This window comes from Rhipicephalus microplus, chromosome 7 (assembly GCF_043290135.1).
Source record: "Rhipicephalus microplus isolate Deutch F79 chromosome 7, USDA_Rmic, whole genome shotgun sequence".
In the NCBI taxonomy this organism is placed as follows: Eukaryota; Metazoa; Arthropoda; class Arachnida; order Ixodida; family Ixodidae; genus Rhipicephalus; species Rhipicephalus microplus.
In genome coordinates, this window is record NC_134706.1 from 52,357,102 (window position 1) to 52,377,209 (window position 20,108).

Sequence of the window (20,108 nt, forward strand, 5' to 3'; positions counted from 1 at the left end):
ATAGAGACCTTCTTGCGTAGGCCAGTGACCCAGCCAGTGGAATGTCGCATGACCCTAATAAAAAGTCTCAACAGGGACTTGTGCGTACAGTAAGTGATGGTATAGAGACAAATACATAAGATAACATTCTACACAGCACAGTGGTTTGTCGGGTCGAATGTTGTCTTTCTTTTGTACGTGCCCATAGCCTGCGCTACCATCAATTGTCATGCTCAACCAACAAGTCTCATTTGCGATCCTCATCAGCTAGTTGGTACGACTTCACATCGTAATGCCCTGCTAGGTATGACATGTGTCGAACGCGGCAGCGCAATACAACATGATCACACGGTCCCATATGCACTTCACAGGGAAGGTGGGCCAGCTGCTTTGTCTTCGTTGTGCTTGCATGGGATTGTTTTCAGGAATCGCCGACGAGTTGAATTCAGTGTTCCAGTCAACTCATTTCTTCGGCGGTGCACTTCCTCTAATATAATAAACGACTTTGCTAACGCTGTCGCTTAATTCACAAACATTTACAATAATCGCTAAAACGTCACGTGAGAAAAAGAAAGGTTGATCATTCAAGAAGCGGCAATTGAAGAAAAAAAAAGGTGATTAGCAAGCCTTCTATAACGCTATCCACAAAGGAGCTATCATTCTTGCGGCGAGCGAACTACCTTGCACGCTTTTCATAACTTTGAGTAAATGATTACGTGTTATCATGCTGAAAGGATGCTTTCGACAGCATGCACTCGCGTATATGGATGACTCTGCATATTAATACACGTTCATTCAAAATAAAATTCAGTTTTTAGTGTCTGTCCTCTTGTGTTCCTTCTTCGCATGTGTCTCTGAGTGCGCTATGGGCTATTATTGATTATTACGCGCACATGACTGCACCTTTTTTTCATAGTGTGTGTGGCGGTGGTTCGGTGCAGATGGCTAATGCGTTATTGTAGCGTTGGCTGGGCTTGTGCATCGTAAGTGTTGGAAGCTCCCGTTTGTGCTTTAGTGTCTTCTCGCGTGGATCGCAAGCGCCGCGTGCAGCCCGTGGCATGACAAAGAGGCGGCACCAGTGTTTCGCTTGCGGGTTGCCGCAAGGGCTACCCGAATGGGCCAAGAGCGTCGCCGTTCGTCGCACCAAAAAATGACGACCTCAGAGAGAAGTGGCAGCGGAACCTTCACAGGAAAGATAAAGCTTTCAACATTTCTTTGGTAGTATGCGAGCACCGCTTTGAATCGCACGTCGCTCTGTGTGGCTATGTTCCCGTCGTAAACGGCAACGAAGTGTCGGAATCCGCTCTTCGTCGACATTTACGATGTGAGTGGATGTGCGGATTCCTGAGAGGAGTCCGCTTCGCAATAAGGGCGCAGGTGCCAGTTGAGCAAAATCCGGTCCCTCAAAAAGCCATTGTACGTAACAAAGAGTTTGGGTGCTATTGTATACCAGCACATTCACTACACGGAATGTGCACATAATGAGTTATTGAATGCGTAAGATTTGTGTGTGTAGATAGCACTACCGATAATATCAAAATATGAATTATTGCGTGACGAAGATTCGCGCAAACCATAGGCTGGCGCGCCATAGTAGTATGAAAAGTTCCAGTGGCGCCATCTCGTGGCATCCATGCGAAAACAGACCGCATGTGCGAAGCTGTTCGTACCACTACATCTCGTCTAGTTCACTATAGCCGCCACTGCAGGCGGGAGCTTCTACGGCCTGTGTTCTCTACACGAAAAAAACAGTGTCAAATGTATACTGGAGCGACCGTGTTTTCTTACACCAGCGTTTTTGTAGAGTTGTGTGAAATCAGATCTAAATAAGTTGACTTTCAGCCTCACTTCGTATAACATTGCAATTTGTCGCTATCACGTTCATTGCTTCGCCTTTTCGGTAAAACTGGTTTTGTGCAATAATCCCTGTCACAGTCGCGAACTGCACTTGAATACATATGCGCACGAGTATATACATATTAACCGAGAAAGCCTCTTGAGACACAGCTAGGTATCCAGTGGCTATGCACGTTTTGTAGGTTCTGTACCGTTTGTCATAACTTAAGATTGATACGCAAGGGAAGGATCTGAAACGTGTGGTACCGCATAAAACTGCATGCGTCCTACGTATTTCACTTTACTGCGTAATTCCTTGGTGCGATTCTTTACTGCGGCTGCGCCGCAGAAAACTTGGTTACTTAACAAGCGCATGTTCACTAAAATTATTATTGCTCCTAAATATCAAAGCCTTACTTCGTAAAACATTCGAATATGTTGCTATCGCATTCATTACTTCGCCCTTTTTTGTGAAACTGTGACTTTTATTATTATCGACGGTCGTATGCGAAACTTCTTTCAGTACACTTTGTGATGTATTGCTCTACACTACTATATACGTCAACATTTTACCAAGGTGTACACTGTTAGCTCACTCCCTGTCCACGTGGTCAAATTTGATCCGCAGTGGTCCTACTCTCGCCTCCGCTTTAATTTCATTCTGGTTTGGTCATGCAACTGCCATATTATAAACTCGAGTAACATTTCCATGCCCAAGGAAGACAAAGGTTCAGAGCAATATTGTGGCTTGAAAAGAAGAAACAAATAAATAAAACCTGCTGGGACCCTTGTGTTTCGCTTTCAAGCGTAGAGCGCGATTGTGCAAGCGGGCCCCGTGTGGACATCCTTATCAAATCAAAGCCTCGCTTCGGTTCTCAGTGAGTGCCTCAACCATGCCGCAGGGAAAATAATGTTGTAACACTGACTGTTTCAACGTATCGTTGAATTGCCACTCCAAGTACAATTGGTAAGTGCCCACTACACCATAATCCTTCCTTTGACAATCGGCGAAAGCTCACAACGCGCTCGTATAGGGCAACACGTGAACCTATTTAGCTGCTAACTTTGTCAATGCTTTTGCAGGTGATGATGCTTAAAAAGTTCCTACCGCTGTGTAACAAATAAGCATTTAGGACAGCCACTTCTACGCGGTTCACGTGTTTTGACGCCTGGCGCGATTCTATGAATTCTCCTGGCACGCTATATATGCGTTAAGGAGACTCCGCCTAGCAAGGATATCCATTTTTTCTTCTCAACCTCCCTGTCCTTCCTTGTTCTTCCTTTTTTTTTTCGAAGTTTGAAGCAATAGTGGGGCTCCGTGGCAGAGCCTCTGCTTGCCACACAGATGGTCTGGATCTGATTCTCACTTGAACCGAAGTTCTCCGTAGCGGGAGCTACACTGGCCGTATTCTGCCGTTTTGCTGTGGCTAGTGGCTGCACCGTGATCTGATTCGTTGCTTAGCAGCAGCCACAGCTGGCAACGCCGCTCGCCTCGTAATCTGGCATGACGTCAAGGGAGGAGCCGGCGTTGCTTGTAGGAGCCTCGGCTCGGTGGGATTCGTCAGCAAGTATGGAAAGTGAGTTGAAAACACTAATAGAATCCAGGCTTCGTCGTCGGAACAAATTCATGTGGGAGGCAGCGAGCCGAGGAGATGCAGGAAGAAAGAGGCACACGCCTGGACAAGCGTAAACGTGCAGAGAACCAAGCCAAACTACAAGAATAATCTGGTTTCGGGACGTGGAACCCCACATATCTATCAATAAGATTAACCGTACCTCTCGCTGTGCACGTCCGTGCATAACGGGGTTAAGCTACCGCCAGATTTTATTATTTCTATTATTGGCTTCTTCCTCGATTTGCCTGTCAAGGACATGATTATAATTTTTTGTTCACAACCAACGACACTGATGCGGACAACGGAATCTCTTTAACGCTCTCACGCTAAAATCCTTGACTAGGAGGAATGGTACCGCAATAGTTACACCTCAGCCCCACCCCATCTCCACTTCCCCGCCCCCCCCCCCCTGCACACTGAAGCGCTTACTTAGGATAAGAATGTAGTGAGAATACGATGTATTAGAAGCAGGTGTTCCAGCCCTCTTCCCCCTGGCCCGCGCGCGCGCACTTCCACAAGTCCACTTGTCCAAACGCAATGGCAGCCCCCGGAACAATGATTTCTTCTATCTCGTTGGCCATTGCGTAATGTAGCCTGATCCAGCGTTCCAGGTATATGCGTACGCCTTTCAAATCTTGCGCAGCAACTTCGAGAGTCTACAGCCTTGAAAAAAGCACCTGCTATAGCTTCCACTCTGGTTACATGTTATGAAAGGAAGCCTGTATAGGCCCAGTTTACATTACAACAATCCTTGTCTTTCTATTCTCTTCGTTTGTACGATGCGTCGCGGCCGTGGCACCGACCTTGGTGATGACGGCAACCGTTGCCGGCTTGATATACTCCTGTTGCCGAAGGACAAACAGTAAGTGGTACGAGCACAGATCGCTTGAAAATGCAGCCCTCGCTCTCTACGTTACGCTACCTCTCTTACCTCTTTATTTATTTTGTCTCTGAGGGTTTCTTCATTGACTCTGCACCAAGCCGCAATTCTAAGCTACAGAAAGTAAAGTCGATGATCAGCGATGTGGAAAGAATAGAGAGATAAGAATCGGGGGAAAAAATGGAAAGAAATTTTCCATAGGCTGTATTAGAAAGGCAATTTCTGTGAAACGTTTCTTGCTTGTCACGGTGCCTGTGGTACAAAAATGACGTAGCCTGAAACACGGGGAACGTTTGTTCTCTCAACAAAAGGCATGTTTTTGTTTTAATGTTTTTTACTGATAATTTAACCTTATGCTCTATTTTTTTTTTTTTGTAATACACTATGCGTACCGTAGGAGATGTCGCTGTCTTTTTATGGTGCCACCGCTACTATATTTTACGAACACGCTCTCCTGAAACTCACATGCAGGCACACAAAGAGCACACACACAAAAAAAAACATGAGCGACAATCAAAATATCAAGTGAACTTGTATAAATGAAGCTCGTCATTTTAAAGTTGTGTACAGATTACAAAAATATTCTACAACTCGAAAAGTCACCACAATGTCCAATCACAACGTCTGACTTTGCCCGCTCTTAATTCGTAGTGAACCGGTTTGTTTTGCCAGTGGTGCACGTGGGTGTACGGAAAATAAAGGCTGCTGAAGTGAACCTTGCACCACGTTACACTGAAAACCAGTTTTCACCCTTAAGGCGGTTCCAAACATTTAAAACACCGTTTTCCCGAACGGAACGGCGGAAAACGTATAAGTCTGACGACTATTTACTTAACAAAACAAGGCTTTCACTTGTGTAAGGATATATTGTTCCCCTAAAGCAATCTCTTGTAGTCAAAGGACTTGGGCCTGTCGAATCAACCACCTAGCTGTTGGATTGTATGCATGATGTCGCAACCGTGCTGCCGATTATAAGTACCTAGACCAGGGCATTCAGTGACGTCTGTTTTTTTTTTCTTATATATTTAGTTCCGAAGGCCAGCCTCTGTGTGACTTGCCTATTACGCTCGTTCAAATCATGTCGAAATTTATTGTTTATTTGCGTCAGTACGAGTTGACTTCTATTGCAGGGATTCAATGGCACACTTCTTCCGCCTTTTGTACTAAGCGTGTATCGCTTACTGAAAACACTAATGTTATGAGTGTGTCTCTTTTTATTTTAAAACAACTTTTTGTAAGGTGCTTTATTTCACTTTGAGACACAATGAAACCCTAGAACATGGTAAAACTGGTTCGAAGTAGGCTTTGTAAAAAGCAGGGGATTACAGGAATGCCATAACAACGCTACTAAGGGCACCCGTATATTTACACTCACGATGAATACACGACTACTGTGGGACGTAATGCGGCCCACGTGACCCTACGTAATTCGCCCCTACCGGTCAGATACCGGTTCATCGCAGCCGCACATCTATAGCGCGAGCGTGTGAAACATGCGGCGGCGTGGCCCGAGACAAAACGGGCTGCCCGCTGTGTTCGGTACGTGAGAATAACACACGCACATGCTCTCTGTGTATACACGCAAGCGGTGCTTTGTTAGTGTATATATCTGCGTTTTTTTCCTTCTTCCTCTTCGAGTGTTCCTCGTTGCCGCAAAGCACGCTGACCGGTGGACCACACGGGCACGTGTTCGGCCCCCGCCGATTTATCTTTAGAACCGTCTCGCGGCCAGTTGTTGACACGCGTTTCCGACCAGCGCGCGTCCACCATGGGCCTCCCCGATGCTTTTCTCGGACGTCCCGCCGGACTCAATCTATCTCTCTTCCTTCAACACGCGTCTCTCTTTAATCCTCTTTCTCATCCTCTCTCTCTCTCGATGCCACTCACTCTCTCATCTACGTCCACGCCAAAGTGGCGATTCGTGGCAATGACACTGTGTAAATACACACGACTAAACATACGATGGGTTTCGAGCGCGTCGGTTCAAACGTTCGTCTTGATAGATATGTGGGGTTTAACGTCCCAAAACCAGCTTATGATTATGAGAGACGCCGCAGTGGAGGGCTCCGGAAGTTTCGACCACCTGGGGCTCTTTAACGTGCACCCAAATCTGAGAACACGGGCCTACAGCATTTCCGTCTCCATCGGAAATGCACCGCCGCAGGCGGGATTTGATCCCGTGACCGGCGGGTTAGCAGCCGGGTGCCTTATAGCCACCGCGGTGGGGCAAGAGTTCGTCTTGCGGCAACACGTAATCTTGCAGTGACAAAACGCATCGTCTCGAGTGTCGTCTCGACATCGACTTGTGTCAAAAGGGGACAATGGCTCGTGTCGATCGGACGTGGACGCCTGTTTTCGTCTTCTTATGCAATCTGTTTTGCTGTGCTACCACAGAGAGTAGCTACAGCTGTGCTATACTGCCGTTGGAACCAAGCAAGTATACGAAATTGCAGGCGACACCACCTACCAACTAGGGAGCTATTCTCGAAGTTTCCACCTTGAGCACGTGTCCACTTCGATGGAGTGGATTCAGTTCTACGAAAAAGGGCTGAGAAGTGAAGTCATGGCGCTCTTCACGTCGATGTACCGAACCCACCAGCACAGTGCCAGCGTAAAAAGAAATAAAGGAGATGAAATGTGCCGCAACAGGAGACTTAAACGAACTTGACAAGTTGGAACTTACATATGGACGCGTGCAGGTGTTATGACAACGATGCAGGTAATGCGTATTGACTTTCGAAGAATGCTAGGCGGGCAGTGACGTTAAACCTGATTCGAGCGTTAACGTGATCAAAGTTTATGCACGGCCTCCGAGATCTACGCTCAAAGGTGAACCTCTGGAGCTGCAGTGTGTCTCAGTGAAGGACATTCTGCTCCTCTCGTTTCCGTCTGGAATTGCGAAAGCTTCACGGCAGATGTTATGAGAACGATGCAGGTAGTGCGTACCGACTTTCGAGGAATGCTAGGCGGGCAGTGACGTTAAACCTAATTCGAGCGTTAACGTGATCAAAGTTTATGCACGGCCTCCGAGATCTACGCTCAAAGGTGAACCTCTGGAGCTGCAGTGTGTCTCAGTGAAGGACATCCTGCTCCTCTCGTTTCCGTCTGGAATTGCGAAAGCTTCACGGCAGATGTTATGAGAACGATGCAGGTAGTGCGTACCGACTTTCGAGGAATGCTAGGCGGGCAGTGACGTTAAACCTAATTCGAGCGTTAACGTGATCAAAGTTTATGCACGGCCTCCGAGATCTACGCTCAAAGGTGAACCTCTGGAGCTGCAGTGTGTCTCAGTGAAGGACATCCTGCTCCTCTCGTTTCCGTCTGGAATTGCGAAAGCTTCACGGCAGATGTTATGAGAACGATGCAGGTAGTGCGTACCGACTTTCGAGGAATGCTAGGCGGGCAGTGACGTTAAACCTAATTCGAGCGTTAACGTGATCAAAGTTTATGCACGGCCTCCGAGATCTTGGCTCACAGGCGAACCTTTGGAGCGGCAGTGCGTCTCAGTGAAGGACATTCTGGCCCTCTCGTTCACGTCCAAAATTTCGAAAGCTTCACGACGTCAAACTGACGTTCGGGAAAAACCACCGGAAACAGGGGATGCGCTTGTCACCGAGCTCCAACTAATGAACGGTGGCCGACGTGGACAGTTCACAAAGTGGACACATCGAGAACAGCGCACCTGCATTACACCGAAGAGAGATCACCCTGCTATGTCATTTACTGGTAAGTGTGGCCTTCGCCGAGTCATTTTCTTTTCGAATTGCAGTGGCCGAGAAGACCCTTTGTAATGACTGTGGTATCGGGGCTCTTTGCAATATATCTTCTGAAACCTACTCGCAGTATACGCTGGGAAGGGACGATCCCTTGTAATTCCTTTAGCTCGCTTTGACAACACACAATGTGCTTTGGAACCCTAATTGAATACCACGCTGGAAATCATGGGCGTCGGCAGGGAAGCGCAAAAGGGGTACTTGCTCCCCCAGCACTTGTCCTCACCCAAGCTGCACCAGCGCTCCACCCCCCAACCACCCGCGATGCAAATGTGGTTTGCACCCCCCAAGAGAAAATCCTGCCTACGTCCATGCATGAATACTTGGGCCAGCGGTTGCAGTGTGATAGTTATATCGTATACCGCACGAGACAGCTGGACTATCAAGTTGTGTGTTTGTTTTCCCTTACTCAATTTCTCGGCCTATATAACGTCCCAACTTTCACATCCCTTTCCTCAGTTGAGTTAGCACAGTGGTTGTTCTATCTTAACTGAGTGCGCGAAAATTACAAAAAGAAGACACCTGGACGCAGCGCACCCAGTGTAATCCGGTTATTCTGAACCAGATTACATCCCTGCGTTTTCTTTTTCTACTGTTGTCCTTTCTTCCTTACGTACAAATAATTGTCAATAATAGTTGAGGTTAAAATAACGTCAACTTCGCTCATAAAGCGGGAAAATTGTGGAGCTTACTCAGACTTGCTCATGAAGTGTAGTCTGCGCTTAAGGCTCACTAGCACTACGACTGGCCAAATTTTCTTGAGACGGACTCATTCGGACTCATGTTCACGAAAATTTTCTTCGGCTGAACCAACTCGGGCTCGAACTCACCGCAATATCACTCGCTCGGACTTACTCACTGCTCCGTGTCGGCCTTAGTGAGTTCGAGTGAATCGAGTCACGAGTGAGTTCACCGACTTATTCCTTCGCCCCAAGCTAAGTAGTGACGAAGCCGCTGACTGGCGGAGGATTCATACAGCGGTCCATTCTCATCCTCAACAAACCCATGTTCCTCACCCTTTATAAGACTGACTGTCCGTGGTGTAGTGGGATAGCAGCACTCGAGCTCGGAATGTTGAAGAGTGTATGCATCGCATCAAACCCCCGTAATGGAGTGAAACCGCTGTTATCAGAGGAGCATTGGGAGGCACAGGTACAGACAATTTTACCTAGGACGTATAGGAACCGCCATCTTGGGCTGTTAAGCCGGTATCTCCTTAATTTTTGTGCGTACGATGTTTAATGGCCTTTTAAGGTCATTAAACCACCGTACGCACGAAACTAATTGTTTTCGTGCGTATGCATCTACCGCAACATTGTTCGCTTTGTTGTTAAAATAGAAAAACGCAAAGGTTAACAGCCGAACATGGCGGTACTGAAACCCATCCGTAAAATAGTCTGTAGGCAGCTCAGACCTGCACAAACGAGAAATCGTTCAGCGTGGTTTTTATATTGCCTCTGTGATCGGCCCAAATTCGATCACTGAACGATATCTGTTGCCTGCCGGCGTCACGGTGACGTCATAGTGACATCATAAATTCTGATGATCTTTGATGTTGTTGCACCGACAAGATCACACGGGTCTTCGGTGAGACTTTGCCCGGACTTACGAGATATGGCGAGACCGTTTCGAGGCCTTACGAGCCTAGATTACCCATATTTTTTTTTCGCGTACGGGAGTGCCGCGCGTGAAAACATGCATAATAATGTATTATACATTGTTATACATGTTTCAATGGGGAAATAAGTCGTGTAGCGCTCCCTCCCGATTATATGAATGTGTGGGGCTGACCTAGCACCCCCCCCCCCCCCCACCCCCCATCTCTTAGCTGATCAACGAAAATAGAAGACGAAACGAAGAAAAGCCTTTCCCGCTGATGGCGAAGCACGTGTTGTAAAAGAACGCAAAGCTCTACTGCAGCGCCAGGGAAATGTCACTAGCTCACCCGAAGCGCCGCTCTTTTTTTCCTGCATGCTGCGACTGTCATAACGGAAATTTCCTTCGTCACGGCAGCAGCGCGACGAAACGCGGCAACAAGCTGAGCTCTGGGATCACGTGCTCCAAACAAGCTCCTTCCTTTGTTCTTGTCGGTCTCCTCTCATTTTTTTTTTGTAATACTTTTGTCTACCCTCGCCAGGGACTTGCCAGCCACGTCACACGTCACGCGGGGAGAACTGTGTTTGTAAAGCACACACGGAGTAAAAAAAAAAAAAAACTGTCTGCCGGGCCCCCGCGTGAGCTGAGTCAAGAGGGCGTGTTTATATAAGATTCTGCGGCTGGAAAACGGCGACTTCACGGCTATTTTCGGTTGTCCGATTCTGGTGGTACGCGTTTGGCAACCCACTTTTTGTTTTTATTTTTTTTTCTTCTGATGCTAACTTGCGTGCGTGTGTTCAAATAGATTCTTTTGTGTATCGACGTTAATACTTTCAACCTGCATGAAGCTCTCCGTCGGTGCAGGAACAAGGGAACTGTTGTGTCTGAGCGACGTTTGGACGACGTACTCAAAACAGAGGGAGGAACAAAAGTGAAGGGAAGGCCAATCGAAATTACATTCGCCAAAACCGGTGACATTGCGATGATGTCACGTAACGTCACATGATAACGTCATCGATGGCGTCATCCCTCGGTCAGAGGCGGGCCACATCGTGGAGTGGGTACACACCGGGGCTTGATGCAGAACGATTTCAGGCGGGGCGAGGGGTGGAGGAGAGTGATGAAATTTTAGTCAACCACCCTCGTCATCTGATAACATGCAATCGTGTATCCATGTAGGCCGGCGAACTCACTCATGGATAGATTCACTCTGACTCACCCTGACTCAGATCGAGCAGTGAGTCTGAGTCAGGGCGGGTGATATATTGGTGAGCTTGTGTCTGAGTGCGGTTGAAGGCGTTTTTGGTGAGTGTGAGTCCGACTCGTGCGAATTTAAGTGAGTCTAAGTCTGTCCAAGAAGTGAGATATACCTCTTGAGTGAGTCTGAGTGAGTTTCACGTTTAATGATTTTTGCTGACTTAAGCCTGTATCCTTAAAATTATAGATTGATGACGGATAGTTAAACACTTTAGTTTGCTCCCCTACTCTGAGGTGAGGAGAGCTGGAAGAGAAGACGAAAAGAGTGGAAAGAAAAGCAGAAGTGGGGTGTCACACGCATAGATGTGCAAAGCGGAAGTTGAATAACCTGTTTAATACGGTACTGCCACGCAAGATGTTCAACATGGCCTCAAAAGTTTTCCGGTGCGACGACAATTGGGGTCAGCATTCTAGCGCTTACTGTTCCGACAGGGCCTGTAATCGGGGCCGGCCAATGCAGCAGTTGGCGGCAGTCTTTTTATCATCATTAATCGTCGTTCTTTCTTCCTTAAAGGCCCCAAGCAGGGGTACTACATCAGGTGTGGAATTACAAGAAGTAGAAAATGTTTATGTTGAGAGAAATGCGGACACTTCTTTCCGTGAACCCAGGTGATAGCAGTGATGACGTACGAATGTCGCTGCTGTGCGCGCTGTAGCGAGGACACCGACAAAGAACGTGTTTTATAGTGTCACGGCTCCACGACGTTGATGAAGGGAGAACACTTCGGATCGCAAATGAAACTGTTTATTCGTGCCGAACTCGTGGCCACGCGAAAGGAAAGTCGGATTACAGCAGGGCACTGCTACTGATAGCGGCGAACGGAGAGTCTGCCGTCGATCAACCTACAAGCGGCGAAGCGCGTCGGCATTTATACATGTGGCGTCGAATGTTCTAGCGTTATCGCTAGCGGTGATGTAGGTTCTAGAATAATCTGTATAGTTTGGGGAGTGGGCGCGATCTTACCGAAATGATCTACTACAGTCCTGAAGCTTCTCGAACGCTACAAGTGCGGTTTACGCCGAGAATTACGTAGTGTAACGGGGCGATAACAAAACTTGAGGAAAGGGGAACGTGGCAATAGTTTCTACCCCCCTCCCCCACCCCGTATTCTTCACCTTCACTAGAGAAAGCCAATGGGAGCGCCATCTCTAGGCAAGGAAAGTCACTGCATATCAGCGATAATCTGCTGCGATTCTTGAGCAGCGCGGCGTCATTTTGAGCCGAGCTGTGGCGCAGTGCTCAACTCTGTCAAGTGAAGGGTGAAAGTCGAGTCGAGGAGCGTTTGTGAATACGGGGGTACGTTGCCGCGGGTGTCGATGTCGACTCTGAAGACAAAAATTTGGTGAGAGCGATAACAAAGTGACATTCGGCAAAGCATGGTTGTATCGAGTCGAGGCAGTCCTGACGGGGTCTGAAGTTCGGTAAGACGGTCCAGTCGGCGCAGTAACGTACAGTGTTAGAATGGGGTGTACGAGAAGCCTTGACAGAGCTATTTGTTCGTTTTGTGGCGACAGTGCGTTGCGTCAAGAGCAAACTTGGTTCGCTGCTTTCATACGGCAGAGTTAGCGGCTCCTCGCAGCTGCTGCTTCGAACAAGTGACGTCATGCGCATGGCATCAGGCGGACATTTACTCGTTTTACTGCTCACATTCTGACGAGGCTGGGAATCCCTTATGTCCAACTCTTTTCCTTCGTTTCCATCATCCTGTGACAACCCGGAAACTCGTTAACATTCCTGGCTCTTCCCCCCTTTTTACCTCGCTCTCAGTGCATGTCGTTAAGAAATGAGCCTGGCGCAAGCGTTTTCACTCCGGTTTTTCTTGTAGATGGCTTGGCAATAAGGTTGTATTTCTCTCTTTTGACACTGGGCAAATGCAAGTTAGGGATGTGCGTCTGCCTCTAAATCAAAACTCGCTGGATGGAGCGAGCTTATACACTGGACACTGGGCGAGCGCTGTTTACCATGTTTTCTTCGTAGTTGTATTTCTGCGACCTGTTTCCTCCGCTAAGCATGCACCAACACGCTCAAGTCAAAGTACTGCTTCCGAACATTTCTTATACATTGGGCCCTTTTCTATCTGAATTTTTTTCTCCATGAATAACGGCGTTCGTCAATTGTACCTTGCTTTGTTCGTCCCCGTCTTCTTCGGCTGTGTTTCCGCCGAAAGCCGCCTTTCCGAGAAAACACGCAACCACTGTACTGAGCGGCGAGCGGCAGGCGGGAATGCACTTCTTTCTCCGACAGCAATACCGGGCGGGTACCCGACAGCATTGCGAATCAGCATCTCTCGCATGTGGGAGCAGACGCTCTCAACAACTTGACCGTATTGCTGCAGCTATGTACAACTGACAAATAATAGTAATAAAGTATTAATGGATATGGTTAACTTGCCACAATCATGATATGATTAGACGCCGTAGTGGGAGGAATCCGTAAATTTCGACCGGCACTCTTTAAGCACGCCTAAATGAACGCCTCTAGCATTTTCGCCTCCACCGAAAGTGTGGCCGTCGCGGCCACAGGATTTGATCCCGCGATGCACAACTAGCCGCTTTTGCCTGCACATTGACGCCCCGCCGCGGTGGTCTAGTGGCTAAGGTACTCGGCTGCTGACCCGCAGGTCGCGGGTTCAAATCCCGGCTGCGGCGGCTGCATTTCCGATGGAGGCGGAAATGTAGGCCCGTGTGCTCAGATTTGGGTGCACGTTAAAGAACCCCAGGTGGTCTAAATTTCCGGAGCCCTCCACTACGGCGTCTCTCATAATCATATGGTGGTTTTGGGACGTTAAACCGCACATATCAATCATCAATGCCTGCACATTGACTTCTCGTGTGTCTGCCTTTATAAAAAAGCCTCCACAGTCCGCAATATCTTGTTTTGCCCACAGGCGGCGCCGGCCGCACGCGCGGTTGCCCCAACTTGACGTCACTCGCGGCCAAGTACGTCGCCGCCATCTTGTGTCCCTATAGCCGCGGCGCCGGTGACGCTTTAGTATTCACGCCAATGCACGCTGTAAAACTGTTGGCCCGTAACGCATTCCGCGTAAACGAATACATTCTTAACTCTTACCGAACGGTATGTTACAGAAACCGTCACCGCGGGCGAGCGGACGTGTCTGAAAGCACGAACGTCCTTCGCAGGAATGCGACGTGCTAAAGGACAAACGGTCTCCTATCATTTATCTTCCTTTTTTTCAATCTTCTTCGTCTTCTTTATCTTCTGTTCCTTCGCAAAGTGCTGCCGGCTCTGCGCACGTTCGCGAATCATAATTGTGCGCTCGGCGCACGTTCTATTTACCTCTCAAGTCGCTTCGTGAGGACGTTCTTTAATGGTGCTCCCTTAAGCGCGTGGCACGGAGAAGGAGGAAGCTCTTTGCGTCCTAGCTCTTAATGAGACAGGAGAGCTATGGCCAACGAGGCGAAATATGTAATATCATGCAAATGAACCTCCTGCCTGGCGCTCCGAAGTAGAATGTCTCTTCTTGCTTGTTATTCGGAGGCGTTCCTTTTCGTGACTTCGTTTAGCTAACCGCTCGTTCTTTTGTATTCAAGCAGTGAATCCGACCTGCATGCTCCATCGCTTCGTCTCCGACACCTTTTCTTATCGATGGGCAGGTCCGTGCTTTCCACAAGAAGGCACTCCGAGCTCCACAGGGGCAGTGCGGAGGTACGGGTTAAATGTATTCATAGCGGCTGGCTTTCCGATAGCGGATGGTTTCTCGTCGAATATGCGCCTTCTTCTACATGCTGAAAATGCGAAATCGATCTATTTTCGTTTAATTTCTTTTTTGTTTTCAAGGAAGCCTGACAAGTTGGTGCGGCGAGGCGTTCAAACCACGTGTCGTCATTTTTCTCTCGTCACTATACCCGGAATCATTACGTAAACGGGGGTCGGAAACGATAACTCGAGAAAACTACTTACAACATCGTATCTTTCGAGCGAGTGCTCTATCGTTCGGCTACTTAATTTAGAATCTGAATTTACACCGGAGTTCGAAATGAGCTAACTACTTGTACCGCATGGCTGAGCAGCTACCGCTCTTGAAACGATCGCTTCATAAATTACGTTGCAGAACGCAGCTTCTGTTTAGCCGTCTCGAAAACTTTTTTGTACAAGTTTCTTCTTTTTTTATTGTCTCTCATTTTCGTTTCTTCACCACCATGTGGCAGCAAATCAGGTGCCGCCTGGTTAACCCTCCCGCCTTTCCTTCTGCTTGTCAAAGTGATATGGTACGCGCGCCTTAATATTGTGTGTACAGGGTTTTAAGGCTTTTGTTGAACGTACTTTTCCAAATATCTACGAAACTGACCCCTCAGAGGGTACCTCCCTGCAGTAGACGGTTAATTCAAGAATGTTACAACGAAAACCAAGTCAATGTCCGTAATCCTAGCGCATTTCTAACTAACCACTGGTTCAGCATTCAGAAAGTACGCATGAAAACTTACTGCTGACGTCACGAAATTGTTACGACATCATTTGTTACGACATCACCGAAATTTGTTTTATCACTAAATAACCGAGGTGTCATATCATGAGACATCCCGCGAGTACGTCACCTCATAACGTCGCCTTGTCAAATGTGGCCCGTTTATTTATTTTTATTTTTTATGGGGTGGGGGAGGAGGGGCTGGATTTGTTGACCGTTTTAAAAACACCTATATTAATTGTGTATTCTCGGTCGCCCCGCCGTGGTGGTCTAGTGGCTAAGGTACTCGGCTGCTGACCCGCAGGTCGCGGGTTCAAATCCCGTCTGCGGCGGCTGCATTTCCGATGGAGGCGGAAATGTTGTAGGCCCGTATGCTCAGATTTCGGTGCACGTTAAGGAACCCCAGGTGGTCGAAATTTCCGGATCCCTTCACTACGGCGTTTGTCATAATCATATGGTGTTTTGGGACGTTAAACCCCACAAATCAATCAAATCGTATGCTCGGTAAAACACACCAACTATCTGGTTTTCGGGGGAGGGGGCTACTCTGCCCCTCCCCCTTAGCTTCGACGGAGATAGTTTTTGCCTTTCAGTCCCCTTGGGCAAAATGGTAAGCAATAAAGTGGATTCTTGAACTCGCGCAAACGCACCGCCCGTAATTGTGCACAGTCATGCTAAATAAAAGTTTTTCCAATCCAAAAAATAAAAGTTTATCCAATCCAATGCAGCCTTACACGTGCACGCTGCATGCTTTCGACGAGGAAAAATGCAGTGTCTGAACCGAGATTCATGATTTTTTATTTGTCCTCCAAAAACAGGATCTTGGTGCGCAAAACTCTCTGTTGTATAACATTGATCCCGGTATAAAATTTAATATTCCGTTAACGCTTAGCCGATCGGTAGAAACAGTCATCCATAGGCTTCGACTTGGCACAGCCTACACGAAGGCTTTCCTGTATAAAATAAGGAAAGCTGGCAGTCCCGCCTGCTCATGTGGAAAAGCTCAAGAAGACGTGGAGCACATTCTTCTGCATTGTAAAAATCATGGCGTACCTCGAAAGAACCTTTTTCAAAAACTCAATTGCAAAATCTTGGGTCCATGGCCAAAAGGAAAGCTAAAAGCCACTGCAGCGCGTGCAGTCGTTCACTTTTTGGAGGAATTAGAAATAGCTCAAAAGTACTAAACAAAAAAAAACAAATGCACTTCACTTTTAACCGCGGTATGTTTCAAAACAGTATTTTCGTGTCTCACTACAATATTTTTTGGGAAAACTTTTCTGAAAACAGTTCAGTATTTAAGCGACAAGATCACCTTAGACATTTTATTGAACTTTCACGTTTTGTGTGAACAGTTAAATTGGCGTGATTACTTGTGTTTTTTAAGAGGCTCAGTGTGGTGCGGACACATTTCTACGTACTGTGGAAATTTCTGTGTGGTGTGGACACTCAGTGTTGAAAAACGTGAACTCATTGCGTAAGTGTTGTGCTATGTACATATGTATAGCCTTGTGTTTGCTACAAAATGTGCGATGTTGGCTTTTATGCAAAAGAAGAGGAGTAGCCGGCGCCACGCATTGGCACCAACCTCTTCTTACATACATTTAATTAAAAAAAGCAGGATCTGCAGGGACACCCTTGTCCGACGTACCTCAAGGTCCCTACATAGGGGTCGCATATTTTTCGGGACTAGAAATATAGCAGGAAGCTGGCTACAACTCTATTTTAAGGAAAAGTATTTGATTTACTGGCAATAAATTAGGATGAAATGTAATGTGATAGAAAACCCAGAACATTTCAGTTTCGAAAAACTGGATCGATTATATTACAAAATTGCTCTAAAATATAATTTATGATGAATCATATATTACTTGTAACACGATACGTACAAGTCTGACAGAGAGAAAAATAGATTGGTCTATATACTAGGTTTGTCAATTGCTAAGTGACTCCTACCCTTCTTTGCGGTGGTGTCGCTCGCCCTCTCTTCTTTGTGTCACGTGACTATCGTGTGCGATCCACTTATTTTGCTTTGTTTTGTGCGTTTTCGACTGCTCGACTGGACGTAAGACCGTTTCGCTGTAAACACAGGCCCTGTGTTTAGAAAAAATGTTTAACAATTTCGAGTACTTCGTACTCAACTATGGGAGAGCACTGAGCCGTCCCGCTAAAAGCCTTACAGGCCCTTGATGACATCCTGTTCTTTCCACCCACGTGCCTTACAGCACCGGCGGACAACAAGAGCTTTAGGAAATAGCCCGCTGATTTTCTACAGTTTCCTTTGCTTATTTGGCAAAATATTGAAACAAATGTTCTCTTGAGCTGCATAAAAGTTATAAAAGTTTCCCTTGTACTTTACGCACGGCCCTTTTATGGGAAAAACGAGAGAGAGACTTTCCTTACCCTTGGAAAGAACTTGAAAACGGCCTTTCAGTTTCGACGTTAGGAGCTGGTAAATGATGTGGCCGGAAATTTTTGTGGTACAACGCTTGCAGCCTTGAAACCATTTATAATTATTATAATAGGGAGTTTCAGAATACCGCACCGCGAAACCTTGCGGTGCGGTCACTGCCACTGCGCATGCGCCGTAACGCGAATCGCCGGTCCCGGCCCTCCCGCAGAAAATCCGAAATAGCGGCTGCATGTGCGGCCCGCGAGCGCTGGTTTCGAGGCTACGGTGTTGCTGCGATTGTTCGTTGTGGTTTGCAGGAGAGCAGACGCTATTCTCAAACTCATATGGCGCCCGCTATGTCGGCGATGCCCGCAGCAACTTCAAACGTTATTGTAAAACTCCCTATCAACAAGAAAAAAAAAGCCACGTATCTGCGTGCGTCGCTGCAAATGCCGTCGAAAAACGATAGTCTTCGGCTGGCCGTCTTTTTTCAGCAGAGTGTCGCAATTTCAGCGCAGCGTAAGAAACACTGGAATCTTTAGAATTACGTATTTTTGTCTTGCCTATTAAACAAACAGACCTCCTATACATACGCATTCATGTTATGCATCAGATGTGCATGATATTTGCGTTTTGATCGACAATGTTCACAAGTATGAACGCAGCCACCAGTTCAAGATGGTTTTACGTTTAACAAGTGCTTAAACTGTGATCGGGTACCTGAATATTTTGACAGACAGACAGACAGACAGACAGACAGACAGACAGACAGACAGACAGACAGACAGACAGACAGACAGACAGACAGACAGACAGACCAAAGTTTGTGTTCAAGTATCCCAAGAAAGACTATTAATAAGACGCGAGAAGGAAATGTGCGCCTCCAGGACCTGGAGGGATTGCGAAGGCGAAAGAGAAAGCCCTTTCTCGTTATTGAACTCGGAGAGATTTATTGACACATTAAAGAACAATAAGAGAAACGCACAGTCATAAAAGCTATGCCAGGGCCAATCTGTGGCATACTGCCCATAATTAGCACTGTTCGTATGCGGGCTTAAATAAAGGAATGTAGCCCGTGTACGTTCTATGATCTCCCGTTAAGAACACAGCTCTTTTGAATGCACAAAGCGATAGTCCCAGGTAATAAAGTTACGACGATAAAAAAGCACATCACCAACGAAAATACTTTGGATTGGGAGAGCGTCCAAAATGCTAATTTCCAGCTGGTTTATAGATGCCAGGCTCCAAGCAATTTTTTTTTGTTCTTCCTGCAATGTTTTGTTGGCACGAGTAAAAGTCGGTCATGCGTAATCGGAGGCGTTATCTCTCGAACGGTCTCTATAACGCGTGATAAAATGAACCATTGCCTTAAGAGTCCACTTAAAAGCGCGGCATACTTTCACGTTCCGGCGCTAATCCTTTCGCCCACACAGCTAACTTTGCGACTGGCCGTGTTACAGGAGTCCCGGTAGACGTCAACCGCGTCTGTTCATATGATCAGGACAATTAAGTTTCCTTTTTGTTCTCCCACTCGCCTCGCTGGTGGCACGACATTTGCTGCCGCCGCCAAGCTAGCCGAAGACGAGATTTTTCATCTGCTGGCACCTTGAGGAAAGGACCGCTCGGACATCATTTCGATACAGACGTTTACTCGTGTCTCTTCTATTTTCGCCTCTGTACCTGCACCCCTGGTTTTATACCCCAACTCCCTATTCAAACATACTCACAATACAATCGGAACACAGGAATGTCTCTCTCCTCGACTCCCGGTTGGCTGCCGCTGAAGGTTGCAGGCACGGAGTCCTCCCTCCTCGGATCTTCCTCGAAGAACCACCGCCTCTTGGCGCCGCCGCCCAACTTCGCTCACTCCGATTTCCGGAACGTCCGACGTCCGGCGTCGACGAGCCGTGAGAACGCACCTCCCAGGCATCTGCCTTCAACGCTGGGCTGACAGGCCATCGGTATATTGGGCCCGTGTATCATTGCCGCCGTTGTCGCTGGTTTTTGGTTGCTACAACGGAGCGCAAGTGCACCTTCCACCTTTGCAGCCGCACTCGGCTCTTGTCTCCAGTAAGGTGCCACCACTAAGCCCCTTGGGAGACGTGGGCCTTTGCGTTCTTTGTAACTGACAGACAGCCGCCCAATCAGTGCCACCGCTTCCGTCATGGCGTGGGCTCACCGTCAGCAGTGCGGGTAACAATATGAAGGTATTCGGCGAACGCACCAAGTTCGAACCCAACAGGGACTTCGAAGAGTCGTCCTTCGTTGCTCAGTCTGCGCAGCATGGTACCACGACCGCTTGGTCGAAGAGTAGCCGTAGTGGCATGCGTAGAAGAGAGTGCAATGTCGCGACAG

The 20,108-nt window shown here is 47.5% G+C and overlaps 1 protein-coding gene across 1 annotated transcript in view; it reads left to right on the top strand.

The window, feature by feature from the left end:
- Positions 1 to 20,108, top strand: part of wake (ankyrin repeat and fibronectin type III domain containing protein wide awake) — a 194,576-nt gene that overhangs the window by 39,802 nt on the left and 134,666 nt on the right. The gene's annotated exons all lie outside the window — the stretch shown is intronic.